This window comes from Cavia porcellus, unplaced genomic scaffold, assembly GCF_034190915.1.
Source record: "Cavia porcellus strain 051 isolate PalLab524CR breed Dunkin Hartley unplaced genomic scaffold, mCavPor4.1 scaffold_27, whole genome shotgun sequence".
In the NCBI taxonomy this organism is placed as follows: Eukaryota; Metazoa; Chordata; class Mammalia; order Rodentia; family Caviidae; genus Cavia; species Cavia porcellus.
The window spans coordinates 10,849,808-10,873,426 of NW_026947510.1; the positions used below are offsets into that span (position 1 = coordinate 10,849,808).

The 23,619-nt window shown below is 36.4% G+C and overlaps 1 long non-coding RNA gene across 1 annotated transcript in view; it reads right to left on the bottom strand.

Moving 5' to 3' along the window:
* LOC134473486 (uncharacterized) overlaps nucleotides 1-22,726 on the bottom strand; it is a 30,304-nt gene extending 7,578 nt beyond the window's left edge. Inside the window, exon 1 of the long non-coding RNA XR_010043733.1 lies at nucleotides 847-22,726. This is a non-coding gene — a long non-coding RNA (uncharacterized LOC134473486). The remainder of the gene's footprint in view (nucleotides 1-846) is intronic.
* Nucleotides 22,727-23,619: the final 893 nt, after the last annotated feature.

Sequence of the window (23,619 nt, forward strand, 5' to 3'; positions counted from 1 at the left end):
CTTCCATTATCTGTTGCAAATTTGCTACATAAGTTTTAAACAGACCATACCGTATATTAATCCAAAGCCATTTATCAAAATGATGAATGAACAGGTATACATTTAAATTGCATTTTTAACAAACAGTTTTCTAGAAAAGTATTACAAGCAACTTCAATTCCCCAGGAAGTGATGAACTAACAATGAACCAAACTAATTAAATACTAATAATTTAAATTTGCATAATGTCTCATAAAGTCTCACAAAGAAATGTTTATGAGACACGTGTAAGTAGTAGAAGCTGTAGCCACTTGTTGAATTAAAGCGAAAGCATTTTAGCTGCAAAATCTATTCTATTCTGTTAGTTTATATGACCAGACAGGTTTTCTGGCAATCTGGGGACTGAATTCAGGGCTGAAGTTGAGCTACATTTTCATCCCACTCCTTTTACTTCAAGACACGGTCACTGAGTTGCCCAGGCAGGGCTTGAATTTGCAATCCCTTTGTTTCAGCTTTCCAGAGTACTGGTATTATAGTTGTGCACTACCATATCTGCTTTCTATGACTGAAATTTTATCTGCATATGCATCCTTAGATATTAAATAAGAACAGTGTTCATGACCTCTGGCATATATTCCCAATGGAGAGAAAAACTAAAACTATGTACTGTATGCACTATTTGACTACAAATGCCTGTCTGGCATCAGCCAAGTGGCTTGCTTATCTCACCACTTGAGGTTTACGCCACTTTCCAGAAGTTTTTGGGTACCTAAACAAAAATGGGAATGTAACTCAAAAGCACGAAGTTGCAAAACTCATTATTTTAAGAGTATGATCCTAATATAGCAGCACAAAATAGACCCTTACCTTTCCTCTCCTGTGTGACATGGCTGTCATCCATGCTTTGACTGTGGCTGTTAATTTCATCTACAACTACTTAAATTCCAGCTGAGCAAAAGAAAATGGAGTTCATTAAAATCCATTTCTCAGTTCCAACAACTGCCAACCATACAAGCTGTCCCTGCAATTAAGGAAATGTAAAGTGATCCCCCACAGAGAGGAATGGAACCAAGTCAGAAGCTACTCTGGTGAATCATTTTCTCTTTGCTGCTTCCCACAAAAGCTCTAGCAGGGGCCATGACCAGACCCTGCACTATAATAAACAGACAAAAGTTTGTGCTGAATCTCTCTATATGCTCTAGACAAACTGGACTGCACTAGATTCTGGATTCAGTCCACATTCCACACACCGTCAGTAACTGCTACACGCAAGTTTTATATGATCAAGAAATCTGAAGATTCTTAGGAACGATCAGGCATAGCAAGACCACCTGTCTTTACTTTTGAATTCCCTTCATTATAAATTCAAATAAGCCCCAGTCAGTTATATTTCTACTTTTCAATGTGTTCTCATAACTGAGCTGTAAATTTCTTTACACTTGAAGAAATTCTTTTTTTGTCTTTCACCATGAGGAAATATGAATTCTATGTGCAATTACTGCCGTGTTTATTCAAAAAGTCATTCATCTTATGTCTTCCTGGAAAACAAGGTAATTTTATTAGATGCCACACTAAGATCCTTCTGACAGCATTTTCACATGTCCTTAATTTTAATACCTCTCTAGGTCATTTGCTCAATTAATACAAGGGAAAATATAAGAACCTGAGTTTAGTTCATTGTCAATAAGCACTCATTTCACAAGCTTGTTTACATTAAATATTAGCAAGCAAATACAAAGTTGTGCTCTATCAAGTCTAGTGTGTCACATGTTGCTTGGATTCTATGACATCAGTACAGAAATGGGAACTCATCATTGCATCCTTAAATTAAATCTCTGGAATGGTTTCAGACTGAACTCTGAGCTCTTACCCTAGGCATCAGCAGACCAGACCAGACAGGAAGGTAGTCTGCTGTGCCACATATCACATAAAGAAATTGAACTTAAAATGACCTGGTTTCCAAAAACAAAAAACAAAAACAAAACCAGGAGACTCGCAGTATTCAATTAGAAGAGGCCAGTTCACCCAAGCTGGCTTCATAAATCCCCTCTGCTCTAGCCCCATAAGGGAAGTAACTGTTTCTCCATCTTCGGTCTTTTTCTCGGCCATAAACTCACCTCCTGTGCTCAGCCAGGAGAGCACCTTCTCTGTTTCACAGATGGAATATTGCCTGATTCATGAATCATTAATCAAAGCCAATAAGATCCTCACCGCACAAATCCCAAGCAATTTACCAGCTCACTAGCTCTGTCCTAATCCTGCACGATCTCTCATTTTGTCCGTCTTTACCTTCCCTCCTCAGGCACACAAGCACACGTGCTCCCCTGTTATTTGAGAGACTGAAATTAGCTGCATAAGACAATCGAGTGCAGAAACTGAACTGGCTGTTTCCTCCTTTCATCTTCCTTCCATCTTTGTAACATGTTTCAATTACCTGCTGTGCATAATTGATATGAAAATATTTCTCCATGGATTAAAATAAAAGAACCATAGATCCTATTGTTTATGTACATCTATGGTTTCAAATTGCAGACAGAAACATCACAAAGAAAAATATAAACAGCTTGTCTATACCAAAGCACCTGTGCCCACCAGAGGAGGGGGTAGGTGGAAACTATAATTATTACAAATGATACAGAGGGAGAGAAATTGAACCAATAGAAAAAGATAAATACATCAGATAAAGAGCCCTTTTGACTTTATAAAGAAAACTTCAAAAAGTCCATTGATCCAAATAATGAAAAATGTTCAATTTAGTAATCAACATTAAGACAATCTGAAGTACCACTGTGCATCTATTAAATTAAGAAAAATGTACTATAAATGCAAGTGAAGCTGGCTTAAAAGAGTAAGTTTAACAGCACAAGAAATTGTATAAGCCTCTGAAAAAAGCAACATGATGTAAAAGTGCATCAGAAATTGTTAAAACAGTCACACTATTGAATCCAGTAGCATAACTGATCAATATTAATTCTAAGAAATAATTCAATCGATGAAAAACTATTGAAAATGTTTGTATTTTATTCCAATTTATATTTTCTTCAGAATCTTTATGCAATATTGGAAATGTATATAGCTATCAGAAAACAATTTGATGGAAGTAAAAACTATTTTAGAAGTTGCTTTCTGTAGCCTTATTTGTAGTAGTGGAACACAAATACATGGAATCAAATTAATATCTGAAACAAGAAATCGTGTAAATACTATTAGTGCCACATAATATGATATAGCTGCCTTAAATAATAATTTTAATTACTATGCATAAGTCTGAAGGCCACAAGATAACTTAAAGTAAAAAAAATGATGTGATTATGAATGTATTAAATAGAGTGGAATTTTCTTCTTCAAATTTGGATTTTTTTAATGTCTCATTTAAAATTTGAAAAGAAATAATCACTTGTACAGAGGTGCCAGTCCACAGGCTCTAAGCCAGCATCTTCAATGAAAAAAAGCTTGTGGCATGTCATTGATTTTAAGAAATAAAAATTCTTCAGTAACTTGTTTCTTCCTCTTCCAGGGCACCAGCATCCTTGAGAATTGTTTTGGTTGATGTGATTGTTTTTGCAATGAGACCTTTATGAATTGCATTCCCAAATTTGGCCATAGAAACTGCCTACATGCAACTCTATGGGCTAGCCTGAGGCAGACAGCAGTGTGACTTTGGAAGCCATATGGATGAAGACAGCATTGCCATCAGGGGGACCCTGCATCCCTCACACTGCCTGAAGGTCAGCTGAATTGTTTGACTATTTAGATTTCTGGATGTATTGTTAAGTATCTCACTTTATCCTAGTAATCTTAAACCTTTTGTTTGAAGATTTCTAATTAGCACTGGGAAGGAATTAGAAATAAATGAGATGGAGCCCAATCAGGAAAAAAATCCAAATTAGAAGTTCACAGTTTCTGTGCAGATAATCCCATTTGATAGTTTCCAATTCTCCAATCTGTCATCTCTTTCTTTTATATCTAGATTTTATTTTTTTACCTAAGAAAAAAATCATAATTTTAGCTTGAAATTATCATCAATATCAGGAAGTGCTTGAACATACTCTACCTAGAAAGAGCCAAGAGATGAAAAAAAGAGGGAAGACAGAAAGGGAAAATAAGAAATGAAATGTGATGTACATGTACCAACTTCCCAAGATGAATGTAAGCATTATGTACTGCAAACATGTACTAACAGAAAAAGAAAATTAAAAAACAAGAAAACACCATATGCAATATCATTTAAGCAGAAGTGTTACTGACTGGGGGAGTTCGTTGGACACAGGTAAGTTCTCTTGTCACAGAACAAGCCAAGGAAAAGGAAATCTGACAGCTAAAAGTGTGGGATGCATTCATATGCCAAAATGTATTTTTTATGTCTCTCATGGTTCACTGATTTTAAAAGTCAGTGCAAGTACCAAAACACTGGTTCAGAAAGTTCCTGAAGATCAAAAGTTTCAGGGAAAAGGCAAAGAGGCATCATGATGTGTCTCAGCAGGCACAGCAATGCTTAGGGAACACCAGCCAGCTCCGGTTCTCTGGTGCCCTTTAGGAGTCACCAATGACCAGGACACTCTTCATGGCTGATGCTGACTCAGCATGTGTCTGGCAGCCACCAGCAACTGGGGGTAGGGGAGATGAGAGTTGGCTATCCTGTGCCACAGGATGGCTATTTAAGAATCTTGCAATGGTATGTTAAGAGTGTTTGCTCTACAACAGAGTGGGCATCTTATGGAGAAGACAGATGATTGAAGTCTATTGAAACTGAATAAGGGCTGAGAAATACAACTTCTTATTTTTAGCACTGGAGATCAAACTGAAGGCTTTTGCACATCACCAGCCCTCTTGTTATTTTTCTATTTTGAGACAGGATCTTGCTAAAGTTACTAACTAGCTCAAACTGGGTTCAAACTTGCAATCCTCCTGCCTGGATCTCCCACAGTGCTGGGATTACAGGTGAGCACCACCATATCCACCTAGAAATTTGACTTTCTATACAAAAAAATAATTTTAAAACTCTTCAGAATCACAAATCATGCCATGAATTTTGTCTACTACTAATAAAATAGATGTGCAAATCTGTCTGTATTTGTCATTAATTTATCAATCCCATCAATTTAATCAAAGTTGATGTATGATCACAGCAAAAGTATTATTTATTCTTAAATTTAATTCATGATAGTCTATAACTTTATAGAAAAACTACTATCAAATTGTACAAGCACTAAAAGCTTTAGAAGGGCAATGTATACATATTGTCTGGTCCTCTCCTCTCAATAGTCCCCCATTCCATCATGATGTCCCCTTGGGGAACGGTCATCATACACTTCTGTTGTATCTCTATCTCAGAATCAGGGTTGTACCCATAGTTCTGTCCTCAGTTTTCAAGATTCCCTGGGGATCAGCCATACAAAAGTACATGCATGTCTTGTTCAGGCAACTCCTGCTGCTATAACAAAATGTATTAGACTGGATTAGCGATAAAATACATTTGCATTCTGGATATATTTTGGAAGCCAAGCCAACAAATAGATTCTGGGATGTGAAGGAAGACAATAAGTCAACAATGACCACAGGGTCAGAGGAACAGAATGCATTTGCCACATGCTGATATGGGTGATTTTTTTAATGTGTGTCTTTGTGGGAAACAGACAATGTCTTCTCTTTTTTCATTTTTTTACTCAATGATAATGCTATATGGTAAAGGATTATGAGGATTATTTTAGGGTATGCATTTCCTCTTTCCATTTCTCCCCGTCAGCAAACTCTTAAGCTGCTTTCTCAGTGACATGTTAAGTCTCAGGTGCCTTTATACTGTCATTCTCTTCCTTCCACTTACACCACCATGACTTTGTGCCAAGGATAATGTGGCAAGCAGCCTCCTCATTGGTCTCCAACCAGTAGTCTTTGATGCCTCCCATCTCTCCCACACTAACTAAAGCACCGCTGGAATGGTCACCACCATGTTTAAAGATGACCTTTGTCTGCATATGGAGCAAAGACCAACCTCTTGAGAAACAACAATCCACACAAGGCATTTGTTTAGCTTTGCCTTTTGTTGTGGTTTGGATTGTAAATGTCCCCCAAGGGCCATGTGGCATTGTTGGGCGATGACAGAGCCTATAATGTTTGGGGCCTAGACAGAGGAAGTGAGATCCTGTGGGTGTGCCCTTTAAGCAAACATAGAGACACTACCCTCTTCTCTCTCTCTAAAATCATGAGCTGAGGTGAATCATTCCTCATTTTAAGTTTATTGCTCAGGTATTTACTCACAGTGACAGAAATCTGACTAAGACATTTCTCATCCCATAGCTCACAACGCAGCCTTTGTTTTGAACCTTCTATGATATTTGTTTTTGCCTTAGTTGGCTTGCACTACTCTTTCCAAACCTGCACCTGCAAAACTTCTAAATGTATTTCTCACCGGCATCTCAAAAAGTTCCCAATCCTTTAAGATCTGCCCCTTCAATGAAGCCATCAAGCTTCACCCAGTGAAAATCAATCCTGTCCTCCCTTATATATCCAAAGCCCTTTCGGGCTCTACATAACATTTTTTGGTTACTTATGTATTTGTTTCTGTATCTCCTTTTGGGCAATGATCTACTATAGAATTTGTCTTATAAGCCACACTTTCACAGTGCCTGGCAGAATACCTCTCACAATAAGTCCTCAATAAGTATTCATTGTCAGTTTTAATAGTAAATTTCTGCTGCAAGTATAAATGGTCTTAATATTGAGAAAAGATTTGCAAGATTTGTGATTAGTCCTCACACATAAATGGTACTCCTACACACATTATTTTTCCAAACTCATTTGCTTTTATAGGATGTTATTATTATCAGAGGCTGTTTAGAACAAAGCTACCAAAACAATGTAATTTAAAGGTCATATTCAGATACTACCCATAAGTACAAGCTTCTCCAGAGGAATATTTAGAAATCATTGTAAAATAAATTAAATGTTTTTGTTCCTCTGAGGCCAAGTATATTTTCATTTTCTTGTGCAAATAAAAATATATTGATTTTCCTTTTTCCTTTTTAGAGAAAAAGCAACAACTCTTTAAAACATACTAGGCAGACTGTTAATGTGCTGTAGAAACCAGATGTCTTAGAGCTCTGTAACAGGGAAATTAGTACTGTATCTCATAACTTAAGAATATCTTAAGGGAAAACCAACAAATGTTGAGATTTGGAAACCGGGGGTTAGCTAGTTATACTCCACTTAATATTAGGAGCACCTCTGGCACCCTCTTTTCTGTTGTGTATTAATGTTATCGGTATAAATGTCTTTTTCTTACTAGATTATTGCCTCCAGAGCTTCACTCCAATCCTGTGTGCTAAAATGCCTGGTATAAGGCTGAGTCTTAGCTCAGACATAAAGCACCAGCTTAGCATGCACAAGGCCCTGATTTTCCCCCCAAGCATCAAAAAGTAAATAAAATACAGTCACACATTTTTCACTAGATTATAAATTTCTGGAAGGTTGTAGTCACTAAACTCTCATATTGATTTAAAAGTATTTTTCCTCCAGATATCAGGCTCCTGGAAGGCTGAAATTGCTTTCCTTTGTATTTCTCACAGCACAGGATAGAGTTTCACATGTAACGTTCACTCAGGAAATCTTAAATTTGCTTCACCTTTTACTATTTCTTCTGACTTCCATTTCTTTGCTGTAAGACACTAAAACATCAAATCATAATTTCTGATTTAGAACCTCATCATTACTTGAACAGTAACAGGTTCAGAAGGCCCACAAGGGATCCAAACTGATAGAAGTTTAAACATACAATGGTATATTAAGCTTCCCAAGACTTACTCCTTCAAGCTGTCTGGTATGGTTTAAATATGAAGTGTCCCCCACAAAGACTTGTGTATTGAGGGCTTTATTCCCCAATGTAGAAACATGCAAAGGCTGAGTTTACAAGTGATTGGATCGTGAAAACACCAACTTCAATATATGTACCTATCGGTGAATTCATAGCTGAACGTGCTGTTAAAGGTGGGACCCAGGTGGAGGAAGTAAAGTCACTAGGGGGTGTTCCTTTGAAGGAAATATCTTGCTCCTGACCCCCTCCTCTCTCAGGGTCTTATCCTGCTCTCTTCTTCCTGAATGCCATGAATTGAACAGTTTTCTTCCTCCATGCCTTGCAACAGATGTTGTTCCTACCTTGGAAACATCCAGCCAAACACAAATAAAAACCTTTGAAATCATGAGCCAAAATAAACCTTTCTTCTTCCAAATTTTTATGTGGGTGCTTTCTTCCTACAATGGGAAGCTGACCGATACACTATCCTTCCTGCACTGGAGTATTGTGGTTGTGCAGTGTGTGTACTTTACAATGCAATGAGTCCCCTTTAATTGTGGCCCATGTGAAAAGTACTAGTACTTATACTTTTGTTTTCAGCACTGTGACTGCTGGAGTTAGAGACCCGTGGTCCCTTATCCTATGGCTCTACTACTCCAGGAAAGTTCCAAGAGCTACAGTTTCCAAAATGGTGGCAGAAACCATCACATCCTCATGCCAAAAAGAGCCAGATTACATGTCATTTCACTCCCATTCCATTGCCCAGGACTGTCCTGAAGTCATGCCTCCTTGGAAAGGAGTCTGGAAAATATCTTTATTCTTAGATCCAATTATAACTGAAGGGTCCAGTGATCACACAAGTAGAGAACAGATTCGGAGACAAACCAGAACACTACCTTTCATTTTATGGCATCACTGTCATTTCAGTTTCTGCAGTCCTTCTTACAGCTATCACTACTCCTTCATTCCTCGTAACCCAATATTTTTTCCTTTTGCCTGAGCTCCTATACCATTTTTTAAAAATATTTCTGGTCTCTATCCTTCAACTCTAGTCTGTGGCTGCTATGAAGATGGCTGTCTGCTCCATCTCTGTCACTCTATCCTTTATGGTTGTTTTGTTTTGTTTGTCTCTTACACACTCCACTTTTTTCCAGCTGAACTTCTTTCTCCTTCCTGGATACACTGTCTATTTTCCCAAGTTTCCTCAGACTGTTCCCTTTGCCAGAATTATCTTCCAGCTACTAATCACCTGTTCTTAATGGTTCTTTCAGTCCCAACTCCAAAAATGGCTCACCTCTCGTTAAATACCTATCCTTAGTCAACTCTATTTCACTCAAATAATCAATATCCTAATTTTTATTATTTAAATTTTTATTTAATTAATATACATTTGCTAAAATATATATACATATCTTCAGGATCCAACCCAATGAATTTTTATATCTATACATACCTATTTGGGTGGGCAACATTTTGGTTCTGAAGTCATCCACTTCCTGCTGCCACATCTGTGAATGTGTTGTGTAAGAAGGACCTAACACACCTAACACATTGCTTCTTTGAAGATGGAAAGGACCACACAAGAAGGAATGTGATGGCTTTGACAAGCTCAGAGTAGCCCTGAACTGATCATCAACAAAGAAGGGGGCCTCAGTCCTACAATGGTAAGAAACTGCAGTCCACCAAGAGCCCACAGAAGCTTGGGAGGAGTGAGTTTTCCTTCACAGCTTTCAAGGTTGATTTCAGTCTTGCAAGTCCCAAAGCAGAACGCAGCTGAGCCTACTGGAACTTCTCATTTATAGGCCCGTGAAATAATACAGAAACAACTACCACTTAAAACTAAGAAGAAATTTGTAGCAATTTGTAATACTACACAATAAAACTACTATGTCCATGTGACAGATCAAGATTTGGAATATTCGTAGAAGTTTTGCCATCGTAGTTAACAAGCATCTCCCCACCAAAGGTCATCCATTATTGTGTTTTCAATAACCATGGTTTAGATTCACCTATTTTTGAGCTTTAATGGGAGCAGACTATCACAAACTTTCTTATTGCCTTCCTTCACTCAATGCTGTGTCTACAGCATTCATCCTTACTACTGCAAAGAGCAATGATTGATTCCTAGTTATTGATTGATTAAGTGCTACTGATAAAGTGCCTATTGCATTTTTTCATCATTCTGGGATCACAATTAGGGTCTCATAAATCTAGGCCATCGCTCTACCACTGAGCTATATTCTCAGCCTTACCCATTACAGTTTTTTTTTAGCACACCATAAGTTTACTTATTTACTTATTAGGGTATGTTTTGCAGTGTGTGTTTACAATCCTTGTGTGGAGTTGGTGTACATGCAGAGCACATCTTCATCCCTTTTTACATCCCTTTCTTTCCCTCTTCCTTTCATCTCTTGATCCCTATCCCATTTGGGACAGATCTATTTCCCTGCTGTTTATAACTAACCTTTATTTTGCTCTATATTTATAATTTGAGTTTCTCATATAAGAAATAGCATGCAATATTTAAGCTTATAGACCAATGTCTCCTGAGATCAGCGCCATGTTGGAACTTAGGACCCTGGAAAACCAAGCAACCAGCCTGCCTCCCTGCTAAGCAATAGTGAATCTACTAGTGCACAGCCTAGAGTCAAACATCCCACTTCTTCTACCCCTTTTCCCCTGTCCCCCCATTTACAAATGGGAACCAGAAATCTGAGTATCTCTTGGGAGGTTGACCATAGCAAATAAGGGGAATTTCCTTCTACCATCTCTTTGAAGACAAATATTTTTACTACTGTTTTGCTCTGTTCTGATTAATGGTACTGCTTTATTCAATATTGTTTTGATAAGTTCTATAATGTTCTGTGTTTCATTTTATTTTGATGTATGTGATTGAAGGAACAACTATTGTAAAGATAACGAAATATACTGTGATGCCTATTACTGTTATCCTGGTAGCCTGCTGTGAAGTTCTATACCAATTTCACTACACAGTCTCAGTTGGCTTTATTCTGTCTTGTTCTGTTGTATTTTACTACTTTCAAAATTTTAAAAAATGTAACCTTATATCTCTCATTTATTTTACTTAACATTATGGTATCGAAATGCATCCATTTTCCTACAAATGACTCAAGTTTATCTTTTTATGGCAGAGTAGGACTTCATTGTATGTAAATACCACATTTTTTAACCTTTTCATCTGTTTATGGACATATGGGATGCTGGAAGAAACATTCAACATAACTGGTCATTAGTGAAATGGAAATAAAACAACACCGAGATTCCATCTTACCCCATTACTTTTAATGGACAGTTGGACTTCTTCCATTTGGGGCTTTCATGAAGAATGATATTATAAATATTATTGTGTATATATTCTTGTGAATATATACAAGATTTCTCTTTGTTACATATCTAAGAATGGAATTGTATTTCTAGATATATGTATTCCAAATTACTCTTCCTGACATCAGCATATGAGAGTTCCAGCTTTTCTATAACTTCGCTAGCTACTAGTATCAGTTTTAGCTACTTCAGGGTACTGCATCTCATGGTTTTAGTTTGCATTTCTCCAATTCCTAATAGTTTTGTGCAATTTTGTATGCTTATTTAACATCTAAATAAGCTCTCTTGTAAACTACTTGTTATTATTTTCTTTCACTGGCTTATAGTTCTAAGTATCTTTTTTTTCTTTTTTTTCTTTTTTTTTTTGAATCAGGCTTTTGGTATGCAGTTCAGGCTGAACTTGAACTCACTATGTAGCTAAGGTTAGCCTCAAACACATGGCAATCCTCTTGCCTCAGTCTCCCCAGTGCTGAGATCACAGGCATGCCCTACAATGCCTGGCTAGGAAAGTCTTTTGTTGGATGCTTGTATTGAGTTTAGTCTTCCAGGATGTAGCCTACCTGCTTGTTTTCTAAAGAAGTCTGCCAAGAAACAGGAGCTACTAATTTTAATGAAGCTCAGTTTCTTTGTTTTCTTTGTTTGTTTGTTTTCTTTTTCCTTTTTATCTGTACCAAGATCGAACTCAAGACTGCCTGCTTTAAAGCAGGCGCTTATGCCACTGAGCTAAATCCCCAGCCCCTTTTGTGGTTATTTGTGTGTGGTCAAGCTAAGAAATCCTTCATAATCATGAGATCATGAAGATGTTCTCTTCTGTTTTCTAGAAGTTCAATTTTACTTTTCAAATTTAGATTTTTGATTCACGTAAGATTAATTTGGTGTATGCTGTGAGGTAGGAATAAGGTTCTTTTTCTCTCCTGATAGACACCTGGTTGGCACAGCCGCCAATATTCAAAAGACCATTTTACACAAGTGTATCTACTTGTGGCCCATATTTTGTTTTATGTTCTTTACATCTATCTTTGCACCATTATCATATTGTCTGCGTACCTCAAGCATAACGTAAGACTTGGTATCTGGTTGACCTTGTATTTTCAACATCATTATAATGATTATTCTGTCCCTATGCATTTCAGTATAAATTGTAGAATCTGACAATTTATATATACGAAAAACTCTTCCTGGGATTTTAGCTTTGCATTGAATCTATAGATTTGAGGGAGAATTATTAATATTTAGTTGCCCATTCTATGAACATTTCTGTTCACAGAATTTCTGTAGTTTCTGTGAGAAGCTTTTGCTTGTATTTTATTAACTTTTATTTCTGATTTTCATTGCTATTGTAAATAGTCATACTCAGTATTTTTGGTGCTGCTAGCATATAAAATATACAATTGACTTTAGGTATTGACTGCATTCAGTGAACTAAGTTCATTTGTTAATGATAAATTTCTTTGTAGACTCTTGTGAATTATCTACTATTGCTATACATGCTACACCCTCTGGAGAAGATCAACCCAAAGAGAAAGGACCTGCTCAGATGATCCCATGAGACATTCATTGAGGTCCTAGATCATGTTCAGGACAAGTGCCAGCCATGTGTGCAAGGCATCATGGATCCAGCTCAACAGATGACTGCAGCCTCATCTGAAATCTAAACACCTGCCGGGCTCACTAATTTACCTTGGCAAAAGGTGGTAAAATGATAGTGGCTTCAAGTCACTAAGTCTTGAGTAGCTTCTTAACTCAGTAATATAAAAATAACATAAAACACTTCTCATTCACACTTGAATTCACTGTAAGCACTAGTCTTTGTCACTGATACTCCAAAACAGATGTTCTTCAAACTCTGTAATTAAACCAATTACTGATAAATGTAATATGCGTGTCTTCTTACTCTGGCCTTAATGGACTTCCTGCTCTATTTGAAACCATTTCTTCTTCAGAAAAAATGTGGAAATTTTCACATGGTTTAAAAACTAGAACATTGAAAATGGTGTTAACAGGAAAAACTCTCCTAATTCTTCTCTACACCTGGCTAATCCTACTCTCACTCCTGCTGGGTAAAAATTGTCTTTTTTGTCCAGAGTTTCTACATGTGTACATTATATACAAGTGTATACGTATATGTACATGTGTATATACAAGTGTATACATATATGCATATAGATTACATATTATGCATATACTTAAATGTATGCATACATACATGTTTTATCCTGTTGAACTGTAAAAACAAAACATAGATATTATACACACTATTCTATTTCATTTTTTTTCTGATAAGCTACTCTGGGGATTTTAAAAGCAGACAATTGTATTTTTTTTTTAAATTGGGGGGTTTTGTTTTATTTTGCTTTGACCATGTTACTAGTTTTAGATTAAAATGCTGTATGTTCTCATAAAGATTTCTCTAAACAGCCTACAGCAAGAGAGAAGATTTAGAACACAGTGACTCTTACCTCTCTAAATTTATAAATGGCCAAATATGCCATTTACCACCGATGTTGTCCCTTCTAGAAAGAAAATAATCACAAGTAGATCACAAATGTATTTTACCCATTTCCGCTCCCTCAAAGTGGAAGCAGATTCACACTGGTGTTTGAAGAGACATGGAATAAAGACACAAGAGCAGGAACAGGAACACAAACTCCCTACAGGTGTAATGCGCCTGAGATTTCTTTTGCCCTTTCTCATAACAGTGACTGTGTCTCCAAGGAACCTTGAAATCAAAAGTGCGCCTGGTGTGCAAAATACGCACCACTCCATTTTGGCAGGTGAAGAGAACATCTAGTTCATGACTGCTGTTAGGATACAGTGAGACCTACGCAAGCAAACATAAAACTAAACCCCTACCCACACTACAAACATTTAAACATTCAAATGAAAAGAAAGTTACACAAGAGATGGAAGGATAAAACAGAACATGTTCTTAAGGCTTTGGGATGTCGAGGTCTTAATCAGAAGACAAAATCAGGAAAGACTGATTTGTGTGTGCACAAAAACTTAAATATCCTGTAAGACAAAAGCCATTGAAAACAAAGCTAAACACAAGTTCCTGATAGAAACATATGCCAAAGGTGCACACATATAAATTACATACATTTATAAACCAGTTAGAAAGACCAGGCCTCCAAGAGAAAATCAATGTAGAACAATTTCACAAGATATCAAAATAACCAATAAACATTAAAAGCTGGTCAGTTGCTGATGCACTGTATTATTTCTCATGTGATCAGGTTTTGGTTCATAAAATCTTTGCCTGTACCTATGTCTTCGGGAGTTCTGCATATTGTCTTTCCAGCAGGTTTAGTGTTTCTGTTTTAATATTTACATCTTTGACCCATTCTACATTTAGTTTAGTGCATTTATAGACATGGGTCTAGTTATAGTCTTTGGCACTGATAAGCCAGTTTTTCCAGCACTATTTATTAAAGAGGCTACCTTCCTTCTAGCAAATATTTGGCTCATTTGTCAAAGATAAGGTGGCTGAGTGTGTTTGGAGTGGTTTCTGTATCTTTTACTCTGTTCTCTTTTATGATCCTCTGGTTTGTTGTTTTTTCCAGTACCATGTTGTTTTTATCACAGTACTTTGTAGCATAATTTAAGTCAGGGACTGTGATATCCTCTGCCTTGCTTTTGTTGCCAAGAATTGTTTTTGCTCTTCTAGGTTTCTTCCGGTTCCAAATAAATGGAATGTTTAATAACATACCATTTATTTATGCAAATAAATAGGAATGTTTTCTCCAGTTCTGTGTGGTATGATGATGGTATTTGATTAGAATTGTGTGTTACCTGTATAACAATTTTGGGAGTATTGCCATTTTCACTATGTTGGTTCTTCCTATCAATGAGCAGGGATATCTTTCCACTTTCTGATACCCTGTTGAGCTCCTTTTTCAGAACACCACAATGATATATGTGCACCTATGTTTATAGCAGCGCAGTGTGTAATAGCTAAATCTTTGAAACAACCCAAATGCTCATCAATCGAAGAATGGATAAAAAAAGACATGCTTTTATACTGTGGAGTACTACTCAGCCATAAAGAAGGATAAACGAGTCATTTCTAGATAAATTGATGCAAGATCATACTCGTTTAAGTGGAATACATGGAACTCATGTAAATATTGCAGTATCTTCTTAGTGTGTGAAACTGAAAGAGTAAACAAGGATCAAGATTGTACAATAGATATTGTGAAACAAGAAACAATTATTCAAAAGAAAAGAACTAGGAAGGGAGAAAGGGGAAAGGAATGGAAGAGGAATAAAGAGATTTAATAAAAGGAATAAAATGGAAACAAATCTTTGTAAATAGAGAAGTGAAGAGGGGATGAACGGAGGAGAGAGGACTGGAAAAAAGAGGAATCAAAATACATTATGTACAAATTCCCTATACCAATAAAATAAAGTTTGAAGGGGGAAGGCTGTCTGTCTGGGTTTTATTTTGTCTTTTTGAAACAAGGTCTTGCTATGCAATTCAGCCTGGCCTTGAGCTCACTTTGTGGTCCAGGCTGGTCACAAATTTGCAACAGTCCCCCTGCCTCAGCCTCCTGAGTGCTGGGATTACAGGCACATGTTACCATGCCATGCATGTTTGATTTTAATAAAAAAGAAAACACAGGTTGGAATTTTTAAAAATTACATCACTTGGTGTAAGCATATGAAGAAATGTATTCTTATACCTTGTAATCAGGTTTTCTACAATACAATTCAGCAGCATTTGCCACAATTTAAAATGTGTTCCCATTAACCTTACAAATTCGTATTTAGGAATCTTTTCTATGTGTATATAGAGTCTGTAAGAAAAAATGCATACACAGTTCAGGAAAAGAAAAACTGATATAAATATTTCAATACTAAATTTACTGAGACACCATGAGATTGAAACAAGTCTCTTTGGCCTCCACAATTACAAGAGATGCTCCAAGTGGTGGCCGTTCACTTCCAGACATTTATTAGTACAGCGTCTGCGGCTTGGGTGACTTTGGTTACTGAGATTCCTGCTCATGGGTTTTCAGTTTCTCCTCTAAGGGCCAGCAATAGTGGGTTTTCTGTGATATACGACGTTTGCTAGGGGCCCATATGAGGGTAACATCATCTGTTGAAAAACACAATTTTTCTTTTCCTAAAGTGTGTATACATTTTTTAGCAAATTCTATATATCTATACAAAAGTATAGATAGTACACAATCACATACTTGTTCCTGTTACTTAACCCAAGACTTCTCATTTGGTAAAACATTTTATGAAGCAGTATAGATGCACTTCATTCTATGGTTATTTTTAAATCATATATAATTTTCAAATAATACATGGCCTGGTACATAATAAATTTAAGTGAATAGATCAATGCTACATTGATATTTTATCACTGCTATTTCATTAGTTATTTGTGCATGCCTATATATAAATCATAAATAAAATGTCCACAAGTGGAAAACTATGTATTATAAAACAGTATATACATATACATTCATATGCACATTCATCTCCGAAGCAATATGTGCAAAACAGTAAACTCATAAAATATGTATTAACTGCATTTTTGAATGTATTCATGAATTGTGTGTCGTGAAAAAACAAAGAATGAATGCCACTAAACTTTGCAAGCATAACAATCTAAAGAACATAAAACTATGATCAGTGCCCTAAACTGTTCCACTGCTTCATTTATCATTTGAGCTTTGCCCTTTCTTGGCACACTAGAGAAGCTCCAAGGTTCCCAATGAAATCAGCACGCTTGATGCACACAACCACCACGTCTGGGCCACTGGACTTGAGTCAGTTCTAAGCAATTCATCCATCTGGATTTTCAGATTAGAAATGACAGCAGACAGTTCTTAATTTATATTTTACATATCATTTAGGATGCAAGAAATGTCCGCCTATTTTTTTTTTAAATGAGGATGTTGGACATGAGTTTGTTTCTTTTTTGGAAAGTTACCTTATTCCAACCCTGGCAGAAAGGAGTTCTGAACAAGATTATTTCATCATATTCTGACTAAGGAACTCATCTGAGAAACCTATAAAATTTTATATTCAATTAATATCATGCATTCAAATTAGTAACACCATGCTGACACCACAGGATTCTCTAAAAGGGTTTCCTGTCATACGCAACAGTTGCACCCCATGCCCAGGACTCCTGTTGGTGAACTAGTCCTCCACTGCCTTCCCTGTACGCCCAGCCAAGGCAGCCTCCACTTGAAAGCTCTCATCACACCTCTGCCTTAATGAAAGTACTGTAACAACCGTGACTAGGTGAGCATCTAGATCCCAAAAGAGACCGATTCCATGAAACTTTTCCCCCTATTCTACTACTAGGTAAAACTATAGCCTTCTACTTCTAACTCAAGGAAAATGCTGTAAAATAGGAAATCTTTTAAACTAATAAATGTAGAAAAAGTATGGGAAAAGAAAATTTTACCAAAGTTATCCTCTGTAAGATTCTGCCTAAGAAATAAGTGAATTTGGTAAGATTTTTTAAAATTTCACCCATTACAACAGTTGTTATAAAATCATTAACAGCAACAATGTCCTTAGTAAAAACCAGTATTTATTGAGTACTTGTATTTGCTGCACCCTTCCAGCAACTAGCTGTCTTGTTTTACAGACGAGGACTTTTAGGAGTTAGGAAAGTTGAGTACTTTTCCCCAAATCTGATACATTTCACTTCCAAACCCCAGTATATTCACCTTCTAAATGTGGCTGGTAAATTTTAACAGTCTTGTTATTAGAATCTAGTGACAATATCTTAAAGTATCATTTGTAACTTAAACCTTCTATTTCTCAAGAGGTAAATCAATGTACATACACACACGTATGATATACACACATACATGTTTAGATATGTGTATACACACACACACACACACACACTTTTTGACACAGGAATCAAACTCTGGGCTTTGCACATGCTAAGCATGGTATTTTACCACTGAATTACAATGCCATCGCATTTTACACACTCTTCATCCCTAACAAAGTATTTATCATTTTAATCTATTTCATTCACTACAGGATTAGAATTAGCACTAAAACAACACAGCTTTCATTTCACAAAACTTTAAAATATATGTGGTAATGATTTCTTTTAATGTTTACCCAAGTAAAACCATTTTAAGGCAAGAAAATTTAATGACTGCTTAAAAGGCATATGTGCATCTAAAGTTAATTCACAGTATTTTTAAAATATCTTTTCAAAACCAATGTGATGTGAATGAACACACATATATATAACATCATAAGCATGATAATTAGCAATTTTCCAGGGCCAAAAATGCTTCATAACTATGAACATACAACCTGTAAAATAATGAACGTTTTTACAAAATAAGATTTGTTTTTTGTTTTTTGTTTTTTTTTTTTTTGAGACAGACTATATTTAGCATGTGCACTGCCTACCAGGCTGGTGTTGAACTATGTATCTCGGTATGGCTTTGAACTCATGCAATTCTCCTGCCTCAGCTTCCCAAGCACAAGGGGTGCAAACCACACTCAGCATAAAACAATGCTTTTTTTAAAGCTTTTACTAGCTTGCTCATACCTATCTTTTGCTACCTATCATTATTTCATACTATCTACTACAGAAAAACTCTACTCTGAAATGTTGAACTTTTAACACTCATGTTTTTCATGCTATGAACGCAGAATATATTATAATATCTGAAACATGTTGATGTGAAAATTGAAACAAAAATACCAGGTTTTGAAGCAAATGCTATGCATGTCACATAGCTTCCAGCTTTGCAAAAAATTGCTATTTGATATTCAAAATCATTCAGAGAGGAAAACTGCTTGTCATTTTTTTCTTGAGTACACAATGTAAATTAAATCTATTTCCTCTGCCCATAGGATTAACTTGTGTTGTAAGAACCTTAATAAAGTTCACTTAAAGTTTAATTCAATAAAACTAGCCTCTGAACACTTTAATTTAGCCACAAACCTATTTCAGTCAACTTATGATTAAATTAAAAATCATCCAGGCAAATTGTAATTACTTTGTCATCCGAATTTCTCAAAAGCAGAAGCATATGTTTCTCATGATCTTGATATATTCCACTGTGTGTGTGCGTGCAAAATTAGAAGTTCTGTACAGTTCCATTCAACTAGCAATACACCTCTACAAAAAAATCTTTCCATATAGTCTCTCATGTAAAATTTGTCATTTCATGTCATTACAATGCAGCACAACATCAAAACCTGATTGGATTTTACTATTGTTACCTGTCTTTATGCATAGGTGAATGAACAGATATTGTATGGATATAAAATGTTTTGAAAGCACATACAAAAGTCTTGCTACTTCCTACTACATAAATACTGAATTTTTCCTTCTTTTATTAAATCTAAAACTACGGTGTTCATTTTATAAGAAATGATAAGGAATGACCACAGGAAACCTGATTCTCTTCAGTTCTACTGAATACAATGAATATGGCATTTATTGAAGATATCATTTTTCTTGCCCTTGGTATTCACTGGTGTGCTTCTTTTAAAAGCTGGTGAGAGAGTTAAACTCCCTACACCTTGTTAAAAACACAAAATCCTCTGCTCTGGGGTTGCTACTGCTGCAACTTCAAGAGAAGAACGAATGATTCTTATAAAAGCTATGGTCTGCAAACCGTTTTTTCTACAATCATTATCCTTTCACTTAACCACAGAGGATTAAGTGGATTTAAAAACATTTTCAAATTTTTACACTGTTAAAATTGTATTTTATAATATTAAGCATAGGGCATTATCACAAAAGTGTGTTTTTATAGCAATCTCAACCTTGCATTACATACAATTTTAGCAAGGCAGAATAAATACTAAAACTATAAAGTAATGTCATTTTAACAATTTCTAAGTAAAACAGAAGTACATTAATTAATCACAGAATTTTACAGAGCATAGTTGAGTGGCATAAAAGTCAATACAAAGGTTAATAGTATGCCTGGAAATAAAGAATTTGGTACTTTTTTTAACACAAAAAAACACATCAACCTGCATGTATCAGAGTACAGGCACATTAATTTAGTAAAAAATTCCAATACCTCATTCACAGAGAAACTCCTATGAGGTGGAATACAAGACCTATTACTAAAATACCTAGGCATCACTTTGCAGCCAAACCAAAAAAACAAAAAACAAAAAAACCCTAAAACATCAAAATTAATACTATAGGAAAACAGAACAAATCAGTATTTCTACCCAAAGGTACATAAATTAATCAAGAGAAAACATCAAACCAACCCAAACCAAGGGGCTTTTTACAAAACACGTTTTATTGTTCAAAGTGTCAAAAGTTCAGGAAGATGAAGAACAAATCAAGAAATTTCTCTAGAATAAAAGAGACGACAAGAAAATGTTAACCCCTAAAGCCAGATTAGATAATGGTCCAGAACACACAGGTGCGTGCCAGCCTCACACTAAGCCTGGAGTAAGATCTTCCAAATCAAGGTGCAGATTGATGCCAGCTTTCTGATTTTGATCACTGGCAATAAAGGACAGGTTCTTGTTCCTAGAAAATGCACACTTAGTTTGAAATGGTTCTCAAAATACTACAAAGAATGAATGCCACAGCAAATGGGGAAAACTTAAAAGCTGTGAAACTTAAGCTGTCTTATAGCTCTTTCTAGCAACATTTCTGTAAATTTAAAATTATTTCAAAGTAAAAATAAAAAAAATATTTTAAAGCTATAGCCAGAACGCTAAAAATCTAAACTCTTTGTATTCTTAAACTTCATACTGAGAACCACTAATGTCTAAATATTTTATAAACATAGCCTAAAATTATGGGCAAATTTAATTTTTCTGAAATCTATAGGTGTCAGTGACTTCGTGTGTGAAATTATAAAACTATGAGATTGTTTTTCCTTCAGTTATTTATAATCCAGACGTATGTATGTCAAAGGAAAATATCTCTGCCCTTCACATATACATTTGAAAGATATTTTTTTTTTGTCTTTTTCGTTTTTATCGGTACCAGGGATCAAACTCACAACTGCCTGCTTGCAAGGCAGGCGCTTATGCCGCTGAGCTAAATCCCCAGCCCCTGAAAGATATTTAAAATGTTGCTGTTTATTTTTTCCTTTCTTGGTCACTTAATGACTTAACGTTTTCTCAACTGTACAACCTATAATTGATTTTGTTTTAAAGCAGCCTTAAGTCAGAGTGTTGTCTATTTAGTGACTCTCTGATGTAAGCGTGAGAATTCTGCCAGGTACTGGTAATAAACTGTAGTTTGATAAAGCCCAGAGACTCATTTTACAGTATGTTTACTAACCGGTCGAACCTGATTATGGTGCCAGAGTCACTGAGTAAGATTCAGAGATGTAATGTAGAGGGAAGCTGTTAATTCCCTAGAAGCACACGTAGGCACAAAATAAACACAGAATTTTTGTATTTGGGAAAGATTACTAAAAGAGTCTGTTGTTACTTGCAATATATCACTAGGAACCATGAACAGCAGCATAGTAATTAGATATTTAATTATCCAATCAACAAAAATAAGACTTCTGAAATACTATAGATGTCAAGTAACAAAGGCTTTTGATGAAAATGACTTTCTTACATTTATTTTTGCATGCTTTTTTGATAAGTATCATGGATGCTGGTGTATTAATATCAAATTCATACATTGTAACCTGCCTATTCGTATGAGATCCACGCATTCAGGGTGTTATGGCCGTAGAGTGACCTGCCTATTATTCCAAGACTGAATTAGGTAGAAATTAAGAAGGAAATGCATTCACAGGAAACAACACAAAGGAATTCCAAATACTGTTTCTTTTCAAAATCAAATTATTGTAGCGCTTTATTTTCTATACAAATGACAGTTTAGAATTGGCTAACTATAGAAGATACCCATAATAAATCTAAGGTTAAAACATTCTTAAGTATATTAAATATAGGTCACAAATAGTTTGATGTGTTTTCATTTTTATTCATCACAATCACTTCAAGACCTTCCACAACTTCAGAGTGGGGGAAAATATTAAAGCTGCTTGGAGGAAGTACAAGTTGAATTAAGTCAAATTTTAGAAATAACATTTAAAATATTTTTCACAAGACAGGTATTTGATAAAGTATGTAAATTTCATACACTGTGGTACCATAGAGGGGAAACTCCCTGAAAAATTCTTATAAAAGTTCAAGATAAAAACTGCTCAAGTGGTGTGAAAGCAGAATAAACAGTTACATTTTGACACTCAGTAAGCTAATATATATTGCTCATCAAAACATTCAGCTGCAGAGAAAATATTAAAATGTAACGTAACAAAAGAAATAGCACCTTTCATGAAGTTCCTCAAAATAAGTGCAAAACTATTCTGAACTCTGAATGTCTAGATGAAAACACACCATAAAGAAGACAGTAAAACACCATCAAGTGATTTTGAAAAGTGTAATGTTACATGTTGATTACAATGTAAACAATACAGAACATTTTAAAGCAAAACTACACCTAGGTATCTACAGCAGGCAAAAGCTCTTTTGTTTTTTTCGTTACATATTCTCTCTCTAAACTTGGTCAGTGAATCAGCACACTTTAATAAAGAAGGGAAAATTTTTAAGGGACCTATCTAAGAATTAATTTTCAGGGTATCCTTTTATTAAACACAAGGACAGGCTTCCGGGAGAACATGGCGGACAGATAACAGCAACTACCGGAGGCTCTCTGAAAACTAGGCTCAGAAGCCAGGTATGGTGTGGACTAAAGAGACATAAGCAGGTGGAGTTATGCTCTGCTGACTCAGGAACGAACTCGGCTGAGAGAAACCAACTTGGAATGCAGTCCTGGTGCTAAAACAGGAACAGAAAAGCCTCGCTGCTGAGGCTGGACCCCACACCATTTGGGTTTCCCGCCGCGCGGTGGCTGGCTGCCTCTACGTCGGCTCGGCAAGGAGAGAGACGCACGGAAACTCTGAGAACGGGAGTCTGTGAACGGAGTCGAAAACAGGACAGGCAGGGAGGCATGTTCTGACTTGTGGCGAGGTGAGTGAGAGAAACTGACACTCCACCACAGTTTGACTCCAGCGGACTTTCTGGGCCCGGGCAGTCCTGCGGGAGCAGGGCGCGCTGGCGACTCCAGCCACACATTCCCCTGTCGGGCGGGATTGGTGAAAAGTGCCTGGCCTGCGTGACGCTGCCGGCGGACCCCGTAGGCTGGCCCAACCCAGATCCCAGAGCCTGACGGAGGCCGGGAGGGGCGGGCCCCCGCGTAGGCTGCCTGGTGTGCAGCAGTGAGTGGAAACACCTAACCGGCGCAATTCGATCAGGCTGTGGCTGACAGAGAGAGAAGCTAGGCCTCTCATATAAGCTTGCATATATAAGGAACAGAGAATATGGGAAGAGGCAGCAACAAGAAAGGCTCCTCGGCCCCCAATTCTGAGAAACAGGCAATACCAGACACCGCACCATTACACATAAGGCGCCATATAGAGAGCCTCATAGACCAATTCAGGAATGAAGTTATCAACGACCTGAAGCTAGAAGTATGCAAAATAGTTAGAGAAATACTA